The sequence below is a fragment of the Fukomys damarensis genome, unplaced genomic scaffold (assembly GCF_012274545.1).
Source record: "Fukomys damarensis isolate Sample0158 unplaced genomic scaffold, DMR_v1.0_HiC HiC_scaffold_36, whole genome shotgun sequence".
Classification (NCBI taxonomy): domain Eukaryota; kingdom Metazoa; phylum Chordata; class Mammalia; order Rodentia; family Bathyergidae; genus Fukomys; species Fukomys damarensis.
Window position 1 is genome coordinate 22,613,249 of NW_022900948.1, and position 11,879 is coordinate 22,625,127.

The 11,879-nt window shown below is 40.1% G+C and overlaps 2 pseudogenes; one reads left to right on the forward strand and one right to left on the reverse strand.

The window, feature by feature from the left end:
* Positions 1 to 504: 504 nt before the first annotated feature.
* LOC104859189 lies at positions 505 to 3,885 on the forward strand (annotated as a pseudogene).
* Positions 3,886 to 6,471: 2,586 nt separating this feature from the next.
* LOC104859184 lies at positions 6,472 to 7,355 on the reverse strand (annotated as a pseudogene).
* Between the last annotated feature and the right edge of the window lie 4,524 nt (positions 7,356 to 11,879).

The window sequence follows — 11,879 nt, forward strand, 5'->3', positions numbered from 1 at the left end:
TAAATATATGAGTACTCCTCAGCCGTAAAGAACAAGAAACTAGGTATATTTATAGCTAAATGGATGCACATTGAGGCCATACTCTTAAGGGAAATAAATAGGACACACATATAAATACCAGTTTCCCTGGTATGAGAAACTAAAAGTGTAAATAAGGATCAAAATGTACAACTGATAATATGAAATAGGAAGAAAAGGTCTGAATGGGGTAGGAAAAGTGGGAGAGGTTGGGGAAAGGAAAATATATGAGAAAAAATGGAAACAAAGTCTTTGTAAATGGAGAGGAGCAGAGGGTTTGAAGGGAGGGCATGGGAATGGGGAAAAAATAGAACCAAGATACATCATGTAAAGGTACAAGATCCCAATGATGAATGTAACTGTACTGCATACCTAAAATGTACCAACAAATTTAATGAAGAAGGAAAAAAAAAAAAAAGAATTCCAGAAGACAGAAACTACCTCAGTGGCTTCTGGGAGAAGGCAGAAACCCCAGAAGTAAAAATTCATAGTTTGACTGCCTTTACGTCAAATGGTTTTGAAGTCTCTGCAGCTGAACTGGGGAAAGCCGGTCATCATGTGGGCGGCAGCTGTGAATACAGTTAATTGCAGCAGCCCTGTCAGAGTCCAAAGAAATGAATTTGGAGAAACCAAAGAAGAGGACCAAAGAGAAATGGAGAAAGAAGGGGGAGTTAGAAAAACAGCAAAAGGGCAATGCTTCTTTTGGTGAAGAATGAAAAGACATCAATTCTCATGTTCCTCAGTATATGTTGTCAGTGCCGTGGTATGCTGAGCCATCAAAAAGACCTGAAGCATCAAAAACCACAACCAGAAACACAAAGCAATTCAGCTCATCCAGAGAATGATACAAGAGAGGTATGAAAGAGAATTCCGTAACTACTAAGTCCCACAAAAGAGCATGTGAAAATTGTGGGGCAATGACTCACAAAAAGAACGGCTACTTTGAGAGACATAGGCAAATTGGAGCCAAATTTACAGGTACTAATACAGCTCCAAATGAATGTATACAGCCTCAGTTGATGTTTGACTACAATGAAAGAGAGATCAGCAGAGTGGCTGTAATCCAGAAGGACACATGAGAAGTTGTGGAAGAGTATGCCAAAGTTGATCTGGCAAAATGAACATTGAAAGCCTAGAAACTCTGAAAAGAATTAGCCTCAGGAAAATTAGTAGAACAAGCTAATTATCCAAAACACCTTCGAGGAAAAGAGGAACCAAATTCTCAGATGGAAAAGGATCATAATAGTGAAGATGAGGATGAAGATAAATATGCAGATGACACTGACACGCCTGGACAGAATTTGGACTCTAAGAGATAAGCTACCGTCCAGATCTCAGGATTGGAGAAGATATTGCAGGGAAATTTGAGAAATCTGGATCCAAATTCTTCCTATTATGATTCAAAAACCAGAGCAATGAGAGAGAATTCAAATGAAGTGAGTTTACACTGGAGAAAACTTCATTAGATACACAGGCGATACTACTTCGATGGCTCAGACACAATTGTCTACTTGGGAAGCCTATGAAAAAGGATCTGAGGTGCATCTGCAGGCAGATCTTACAAAACTAGATCTGTTATGTAAGTCCTTCAAAGTCAAAAAAAAAAAAAAGAAGAAGGAGAAGAAGAAGAAAAATTCAAAGAACAGCAGAAAGAGCATCCTGGAAAGTATGGTGGTCAAGAACACCTAGATGCACCTCCAGTTGAATTGCTCTTAGCCCAGACTGAAGACTACATGGAGTACTTAGGACGTGGTGCAGTCATTAAAGGACAGGAGTGTGATATTTCCTGCTCCAAATCTGAGGAAGACGTGAAGATCAATAATTACATACATATCTGGGGGATATTACTGGAAAGTACACTGATGGGGATACAAATGCTGCTACTCATTTTTCAAGTATTCCTATTGTACAAGGGAAGTTGGGAAGGAGATTGTTAATTCAGAGGAATGTAAGGGATGGGGATTTAACTCAATGGTGCCGCACCTGTCTTGCAAGTACAGGGTCCTGAGTTTGAGCCCCAATACTGCGGCGGGGAGCTTACCAGAGGAATGTATTACAAATTATATAACTGGAGAAGAACACATGGAAAAAAAACCCTCAAATCCTCACAGAGGAAGAAGGTGAGCTTCCTCTGCATTTAATGCCTTTTTCAATTTTTTATGTTTTTTTCCTTCTCAGCACTCTCTGAGTTGCTCTTTCAGTGCTTCTTAGTTTTCTTCTTTTTCGCCTCTTAGTTTTTCCTTGTGCATTAAATGCAGAGGAAGCTCACCTTCTTCAAGTCAAGGATATCATACAGATTGATGAGAGGAAGGAACCTTATAATAGCACGTATGAAACTCGGGAGCCCACTGAAAGGGAAATGGAGGCCTATAGAATGAAAGGTCAGTGACCAGATGACCCTGTGACCTCTTTCCTTGGACAGTAGTAACAACATGAATGGTCACCTAGACAGACACAACTGACATACTCTCTTCAGCTCCTTGATAATTGTAGGTAGATGAATCTTTGTTTACTCTTCTTGCTGCCTAACTTTTATAAAGCTTCAGAAGTCTCAAAGTAAATTTAAGGCTTTCCACACTGGAGAAACAAAACAGAAGAAAACCAAAGAGAAAGTACATTAAATATGGACTAAGATTGGAAATAATCTAATTTGACATTAGTGATAGGGAAAAGTCTTGGCTGTCTACCTATCAAAAATGTCTTCTACTCAGCAGTTAATTCTCTATTTTCTCAGGTTTTCTAGCCCTTCCTCTAATAGTATTACACACTTGAAAGTACATTTGTTACTTTCTCAAAACTACAACTTCTTTTTTGAACCGCTAGTAGTTGCAGTAGCAATTTAACTCTAATTGTAACTGTCTTGTAATCATTTGACTTAAATAGTCTGAAACAAAAAATAAATTTATTCTAACTTGGTCTTTGGGTAACTAAAAGGATATAGAACATGTAAATAATTTTATTCTCCCATGTAAATCTGTGAAGTAGCAAATAGGTTTTTATTTGATTATTACATTTAATTTTTAATACATTTCCTTGAACCTATGTACAGAACCAAACTTGTTATCCTTTGAATGGAAGAAGAAAAATTATTTTCTCATCCTTAGGTCAGTATTGACTAATCAATATTTTTACCACTCTAAACATGATGTAGCCATAGAAATCTATTCCTTTGTTTGTGATACTACTTATTCTTTTATTTGTAAATGTCTTTATGTAACAATTATGATAATAAATTTTAAGTTTGTAGATCATCCAAGCTGCCTAACCTTCTGTAGGAGACCAGATAATGAGGATCGAGGCCTAATTGACCTTCTCTGGGAGCACAGAAGAGCAAAACAGCAAGCTGTACCCCCCTTGGTAACATGCAGGCGTGCTAGTACGTTGCAAGTTCCAGAGGACAGTCAATACAGCTGAGATCCGGATGTGTACCTGGGTATGTGCTATAGATGACAAGAGGCAGATGAATCGTCTATTAACCTAATTGCTTGCTCCCTTGTCCAGGTGTGTAAAAGGGAAGTGAGCTAAATGCTCAGGGCTCTTTGTCTCCTAGAGGCAAAAAGCCCTTTGGCCCCCTCATTCTAAATTCTTTCTGTGTCTGTGTCTTTAATTTCCATTCACCCCCTCTGGTTAGTCTTTCCTAGCAGGTTGGTCTCTTACAATCTTCATTGACAGCAAGTATCACTTTAAAACTTTCAGAGAGTAAAACCTGAATTTGAAGGTTTCTTCAGACATGTAGGGATGGCTTTTGGGGATCTTTGTAACTGAGACTGCTATGATCCTCAAGCCTTTTCTATGAACATTGTAGAGATAATGCGGATAGAACAAGACAGCCTGTTAAAAGCCCCTGACATGAGTGCCTTTACTTAACAATTTTCTAGTCTATCAAAAAGCTCTTGTAGAATATGGTATTAAATCATCATCTCAGCAACAGTAGTGGTAGAGGAGCAGCTGAGCTAAAGTTTCAAATATTGTACCATGGAGATTACATATGTATATATATATATATATATATATATGGTATCTGAATTCAGACTAGTACAAAATTAATGCAAATACATAGGTCTAATTCTTTTCTTCTTTAAAAGGTCAAAATTCATTTTCACATTCCTTAACATAGGATGGCTAACATTGGTCTTCATTTCATATTTTATCTTATGTTAGTAAAGGTATATAAATGAGAATTTGTTAAAAATATCAGAAGGGTAAGGGAGATTCAAGACTTATGAAGGGACACTTTTAAAAACTTTTATTTGAGAATAAACACCTAAAATTTTTAATGTATCACACACAACAATGATCAGCATGCCAAAGTCCACACTACAGCACGTGATGTATGAGGGTACGAACAAACCGGGCCATGTATTTCAAGGAGGGGACATGGAAAACACTACCAGAGGGTGAAATTAGGACAGGTACTGAGGAAGCTTCAATATCACACCAAGTATATTCAGAGTATATTTCAAATGAAATCATGGAATATTTGTAAATTGGGCTGGGGTTTGCATGATTAGATCCATGACTTAAGAAAAGCGATGCCAGTACTTAGCAGGAGAAACTACTCCAAGACTAGTTAGAACACTGAATGTCCTGAGTGAGAGATGACAAGGGCCTGAACCCACGAGATAGAGATGAAAACAGGGGAAGGATTGGAAAAATATTCCCAGAGAAGAATAGTCAGATCTGGGTCAAGGAGAGGCATGTGCTCTCTGGTTATCTGACAGGGCAGTAAGCAAGATATGAACTAAGATGGAGAAGCCAGAAAACAAGGAGAAGAGAAAGTTCAAGAAGTCACTAGGTTTGGTTGGGCTGGACATGCTCAAGGTAAAGTGCATTCAGACTCCAGGCACAGACACTTAGTGGATAGACAGAATAGTCCAGGGAAGTAGAGAGTATCACGGATTAGGTCATGAGAGTGGACATGAATACCTTGAAATACAGCACAGCAGTGGTGGTGAACCTAAGGCATGCATGCTGCAACAGGCCATATCATCAAAAGCTCTAAAAGGTTCGCCATTGCTGGCATAGACAGAAGGAAAATAGGGAAGACCAAGACCCTCAGGAGCACTAACATTTAAGAACCAGGTCAGAAATCTAAAAGAAAAAACAGAGCAGTCAAAAGAGGTAGAAGGAGGGCCAGAGTAAATTTAGTTCAGTAGCTCAGTGGTTCTGTTACCTGCCTTGCAAACGCAAGGTCCCGAGTTCGGTCCTCAGTACGAGAGAGAGAGAGAGAGAGAGAGAGAGAGAGACCAGGAGATAGTATCAGCAGAGAAAGAAGGGTGAACAATGATCGTAAATGCTGCTGAGAGATCACCGAAGGTCAGAACCACAAGCAAACCTCTGGATTCCTCCAGAAATTGAAAGGTCATTAGAGTTCAAGAGAAAAAGAAAAGAAAAAGGGAAACGTGTAAAGAGATTGGCAGAACAGTCATCGTAGAACCTGGGTACACGGGTTCATGATAATGCTATCTCTACTTGTATTTTTGTTTGAAACTTTTTCCAAATAAAAAGTTGATATTCCAAAAACAATTTAACTCACAAAATGAGTAAAGTAAGAGCTTATTGGCTTCCTAGGTCAGAGTTTCAGGTGAATACTGAACAGGAAGAGAGAAAGAAGAGGAAGTTACGGGTACCGAGTGTCATAATTTGACGGGGAAATGTTTTAAATTACACTCAACCCATTTGGTGTATTTCAAAAGATGCAATACTTTTCTTCACTTATCAGTGAAAGAAGTTAAAATTAACTTCAAAATTAGCAAATGGCAAACAAATTTCCTTGAAAGTCGCAGTCACATATAAAGTGCATCCCAGCAAGGGGGCGGGGCAAGATAGCTCCACCCACTTTCATGAGTTTCATCAAATACTGGATCTACTCAGGGGTGGAGAGAGAAAAAAGGTGACTTTCAAAAAGGAGTAAGTTATTAAATGAGGCATTTACTATACCCCTTCCTAAGAGCACCAGGTGGGGAACACGTTTTTCCAAAGTAGATCTAGGAAGTGGAATGTGGAATCAATCCCTACTCCTCCACTGATTAATGAATTAGAAAAACAAGATTAAAAAATCCCCACATGCACTCCGCTCAAATAAAGAAGAGAAAAACATACTAAGATGTCTCAGATTACTCTCAAGTGGAACCAGGGAGCAGCTTCATCAGTTCAAATTAGTCTGTTACAGCATCATCACAAGCATGCCTTACTTTTCAAACAACAACAAAAAGGTTTTTTTTTTGAAACAACAAAACAAAAACTAGTACTGATCATTTTTCTGACAATCACACTTACTCAAATTTGGAGGAGGGGGGCATATCTATTGGCCCTGTCTCACACGAGTGCATGTGGATAGGTGAAGGGTATTTGTCATTATTGAAGAAACGAATTTTAATTTTGAATCTCTAGTTTAATTTGCTTTTAGTATGATGACGATACCAGCTGTGCAGAAAGGGATCTGGAGAGATGTTCACAGCAGCACACACCTGCAGCTCTTCTTCAGTTCTGGGGCTTTCGGGGCAGCCAATATTGCTTCATCACACACATTCTTCAGGCCTTTGTGTGTGAGGGCAGAACACTTCACCTACCTGATGGCCTTCAGATCACGGGTCAGCTTTTCAGCAGTCTCTGGAGTGATAGGCTTGTGTTTGTTGTTGGTAAGTTTCTCAATACTAGAGGGGTCATCTCTAAGATCAATTGAGGTCCCAACTAGCAAGAAAGGAGTTTTTGGACAGTGGTGAGTTATCTCAGGCACCCACTTTTCTTTCACATTTTCAAATGAGGATGGAGAGACCACTGAAAAACAGACTAGAAATACATCTGTTGGTGGAAAACTCAGTGGTCGTAATCTGTCATAATTCTCTTGCCCTGCAGTATCAAAAAGCCCAAGAGTATATGGCTCTCCATTGATTATAACTGTGACTGCAAAGTTGTCAAAAACGGTTGGTACATAGTCAGATGGAAATTTGTTGTATAAGATATCAGGAGTCATGTTTTATCAACAGCACCATCACCCACAACAACGCACTTAATTGTCTGCTTTGTGGATATAGTTTAAATATTTCAAATTTGATGTTGACCTCAGCTTCTCCCTAAGTGTCATATCTTGAATTTTTCTGGCAATGTGACGTGATGTGATGAAAGGGAATTGGCTCAGTGCTTGTATCCTTCAGTGTCACTATAGGAAACAGATGACAATTAGGATGGTTTCTTAATGGCTCGATAAAGGGAGTCTTTGTGAGGTAGTAGCAGAAAAAGAAAAGAAAGGAATACTACAATATTGTTTGTGTGAACAACAGTAGAAAGTTACCACACTTTATCACATGCTTTTTGTGGAATGCAGTCATAAACATCTGTTTTTCATGGGTATGTGAGTTGAGGAGAGGTCAGCTGGTCTCGGCTGGGGGCCCTCTCCCAAGCTGGTGTCCAGCTGGGCTTGGCTACTCTGCAAACTGAGCTCTTGTCTGTTTCACATGTGTTCCTTCCGTAGTCACACTGAAGAGGGACCAGTTGCTCCAGGAAGGTTCTTCCCACAGTGGAAGCACACAGAAACATGGGATGTTTCTTAAAGCTTGGGCTTGAAACCTACACCAATGGACAAACAAAACACAGAGTCAAGCCCAAGGGCAAATGCCAGTACATCACTCCTTTTATGGAACTAACTGCAAAGTCTTATCCAGGAAAAGAGCATGGATGTCAGGAAGAGCAAAGAATTAGGATCAACAATTCAATCTTCCATAAAATCTAGAAGCAAGCAAAAGGAGCCCTTGCTGAGAAGAGGGCCCCAGGAAAAAAGCTTTGACCTTCAATGATTCCTTTCATGGGGTCCTAAAGGTCAGTCTCTCAAAGCTGGTAGCAGTGTAAGAAACAGGGAGATTGAATGAGTCTGGAGGCATACAAAGAGGATATGGACATAGCACCGGATAGCTCTTAGAGGGGGCTGCAGTGAAGGTGGGTGGGCAGGCTATTTGGAGAGGCTTACTGTGTGAATAACACCCTCATCTCCTCCAGGCACAGCCCAGGAAAATGGGGAACCTGTGGGCTCAGAAGTTACAGAAGACCATATAAGTGGCCTGCACAGCCACTGTGAGCATCCAGTTGGGCAGTGTACTGAGACCTGAGAGAGACTTTCCCTCCCACAAGGCAGAGACACAGCTGGAGGCGGAAACAGGCAATTAACGCTGATTGTCTGACTCAGCAATAAAATTAGGCTGCCACAGCTAATGATAGTCAAGGGGATGAAAGTCGCTGGTGGGAGGAGAGCAGGCAATCAGTGCATAGATTGATGCTTAAGAAGACCAAGGAGCAGGATCTGTGTCCAAAGGTCTAGGGAGCAACCTCCCAAAAGGGAACATTTTACTGAGACCCACCAAAACTCCCCTGATAGCCTAAAATGAAGCTCTTAATGTCTGTGCTATTTGTGCTTCCAAAGACAAACTAATGCCAAATGAAGCCAATGTAATAATAATCAATCAGCAGCAATATTTTTAAAAATCAATTGGCCAGGTGCAGTGGCACATGCCTGTAATCACAGCTACCCAGGAGACTGAACAGGAAGAAGCCAAGCTTGCGGCCAGCCTCATCTCTCAATTTTTTAAAAAAATAAAAATTTAAACCCAGGTGTGGTGGTGCCCGCCTGTAATCCCAGCACTCGGGAGGCTGAGGCAGGAGGATTGCTGTGAGTTCAAGACCAGCCTGGACTACATAGTAAGTTCCAGGTCAGTCTCAACTACATAGTGAGACCCTGTCTCAAAAAGCCAAAATACATAAATGGATAAATAAATAAACATTTCAATAGGGATGAGGCTATAGCTCAGTGGTAGAATGGCTCTTGGTTCAAGTTCTCAGACCAAGTTCTAAGATAGATACATAGATAAATAGATATCCTAAAATAAAGATTTGTCTACCTCATTAGACCACAAAAAATTGAAACAGTCTTGTCAACGTCCCCAAGCAGGTATTGGAATGATAAGTAGTCACTAAGAACACGAATTCTAAACTGGATTAAAATCCCGTCTCAGCTGCTTACATTAACTGTGTGAGTTCAGGCAAGTTTCTGACTTTGTATTCTTGAGTTCCCATTTGGAAAACAGAAATTGATAATACAGCCTAAAGTTGTAAATGTGACGAGTTAACTGACACAGCACTTACAGCAGCATGAGTCCGTAATTAATGACATTTGAAGGTTTGCTTCTTACCATCATTGACGCCACTCAGTAGGTGCAGGGGCAGTCACCACCCCACATCCAGACAGGTGATTTCTAGCCTACTTACCACCTGAGCCTGGCCTTCACCCTGATCTCAGCCCAGCCCTGAGTGCCTGGAAGACAGGATTGCTCTCATCATTAAGGATAAGCACCCAGGAGAAATTTCCTGTCACCGTGAGGTCCTTGACTATCCCATGCAGTACTGATTCAAGGCAGATGAAAACAATTTCTGGTCCCCAGCCTGTGATGCTACTGAGAGCTGATGATACCTTTAAGAGATAGGACCTGGTGGAAGGAAGTTAGGTCACTGTTGGAGAGAGAGGGGATGTCAATGAAGGGCATATTCGTATTCCAGCCTCTTTTCTCTCTCTTTACTTCCAAGTCACCATGGGGTAAGTAGTTTCATGCTACCACACGCTCCCCACCTTGACATACTGCCTCCCATCAGGCCTAAGGCAACAGGGCCAAACAACTGTGTACTGAAACTTCCGCAACCATGAACCAAAATAAATATTTTCTCCCTTTAAATTGGTTTTCTCAGGTGTCTATAACAACAGTGGAGGCTGACTAACATGTGTCAGGCACACACTTAGTACATTTAGGCTCCTGATTCCATTTCAGAAGCCCGGTGTTCTTTTCCCCAGCTTGCTTGTTGTAGAAAGCATTGCTCCAGCTGGTCTTCTGCTACATTCTCTTTTATCATTTGTGACCTTGCAGGTGTTTGAGTCTTTCAATGTATTCTAAGCTAAATAATATTAAAATACTCCAAGGGATAAAAAGAACAGTTTTCTGAAGAAGAAAGCAGATGGGCAGTGAACTGAATATAGGCAAATTCCTAAAGAAAAGCCTTAATGTAACAGAAAAACAGAGAAACTTGAAAGAGAACTAAAACAGACTAGTCTGAGGTTTTGTATTTTAATAATAAGGACAAACACAGTAGTGAGGAGTCTGACTGAAAGCTCTCTGAGCTCTCAGCCAAGCATTAATGAAGGAAACCTCTTAGGGAGCATCCCAATTAGCCCTATTTTCCAGACGATCAGACCAGGACCCTGAAGTCCAATTCCAGTCCCTGGTGCTCATCTTAGAAGAAAATTATCCCTGTTGCAAAGCTATGCACCAAATACCACTTGTACAAATGACTGCCTGATTTTTGCAACATGCTTATGTCTTAGGACTTCTTGGCTGCCAGTATAGGATAATAAGCCCATTGATCATTGCTGTGTTTCCATAAATATTTTTTCTTGATAATGAGCCAATTTATAATCTAAAGCCAGATTTTTTTTATATATCATCATAACTGTTATTATTTAATATTGCCATCTGGGTCACTTTTTAAAAATAAAAGGCTTTTCTTCTGCTTTTGCATACCATTTCTCCTGGCTCACTGTATCCCGAAGACATCCCCTCCCCGCCTCACAAATAGCCTTCTCAAAACGCTTTCTCCTGCATGATCGCATTTCCAATAGACTCATAGTACTCTCATATAATCTTGCAGCTGCTAGTTGCAAAATTCCAACAATGTGCGAGGCCTAAGGTCAGTTGCAGTGGGGAATGCAAAACATTACAAGCCACAATATTGTTCTCCACATTCAGTCTAAAAGGCATTAAATAAAAATTAGCATTATTGTATAGAGTTTAAATTTGGAAGCTGTGAAGAGTATTTTCCTCTCTCTAGGAAAATCAGGTTCTATTCATTCTGCCCCACTGTGAAGGAAAAGGATACTGATATGAACAGATCAAGTTTGACATTGCTTGGCTCACCATGTGAAGAAATGGTACTTCTGGTGTGAAAAGAAAAGAAGCCAAAATTCTAAGGCTCACTGAAACGCTTTCTAGACTTTCCCTGATGCTGCCATTGCTAATGTCTCTTCACAATCTTCTTTTTTTCCCTGACTAGAGTAAGAGAGAATTGGGAGGACCTCACAAACTTCCCCCACCCCCCAAAAAGGAACTTTCTCTTCCTTTGGCTGGAACCCAGATTGGAGTGTCAAGGAGGCCACTACCACTAGGCTTACCTCAGCTGGCAAAATGCTTTCTTGCAATTCTGCAAAAGATAACATTAGGTGTGAGATTGTAAGAAAAATTACTCCAAACACAATAAGTTTAACAGATGTCAACCTTTCGATGTCATACTGAACTACTCTTTAATAGGCCCATCCCAAAGTTTGGTAACTTCCAATAAGAAAGTATCATCCATGACTTTGCTACTTGCTAATATTTAGAGCTCCAAGTCAGTGACATTCTATGTTTACCTGTAGGGCTGGGGATTTTGCTCAATGGTGCCAGTGCCTGACTCACAAGCACAAGGTCCCAAGTTTGATAACTGCTACCAAAAAAAACAAGCAAAAACCTATGTTAACTGTAGATTTGTAACTAGCAGAGACGCAAATGATTCCTGCCAGGTAGATAGTACCAAAGGTTGTGGGGTTTTTTGCCCTATAGAACATTAACAAGTTTTGTATATAACTGTACTCTGATGTTCCTTTTTTATTTTTTTTATTTTTTTTTATTTTTTATTTTTTTGGTACCGGGGATTGAACTTGGGTCTTTGCACTTGCAAGGTAGGCCACCAAACCATGATGTTCCTTTTTAAAATGCCCTACAAATATCCCATCCGTCACCTACTCTGAGTCAGCTTTAACATATATGATTTTTTTTTTTTTTTTTTTG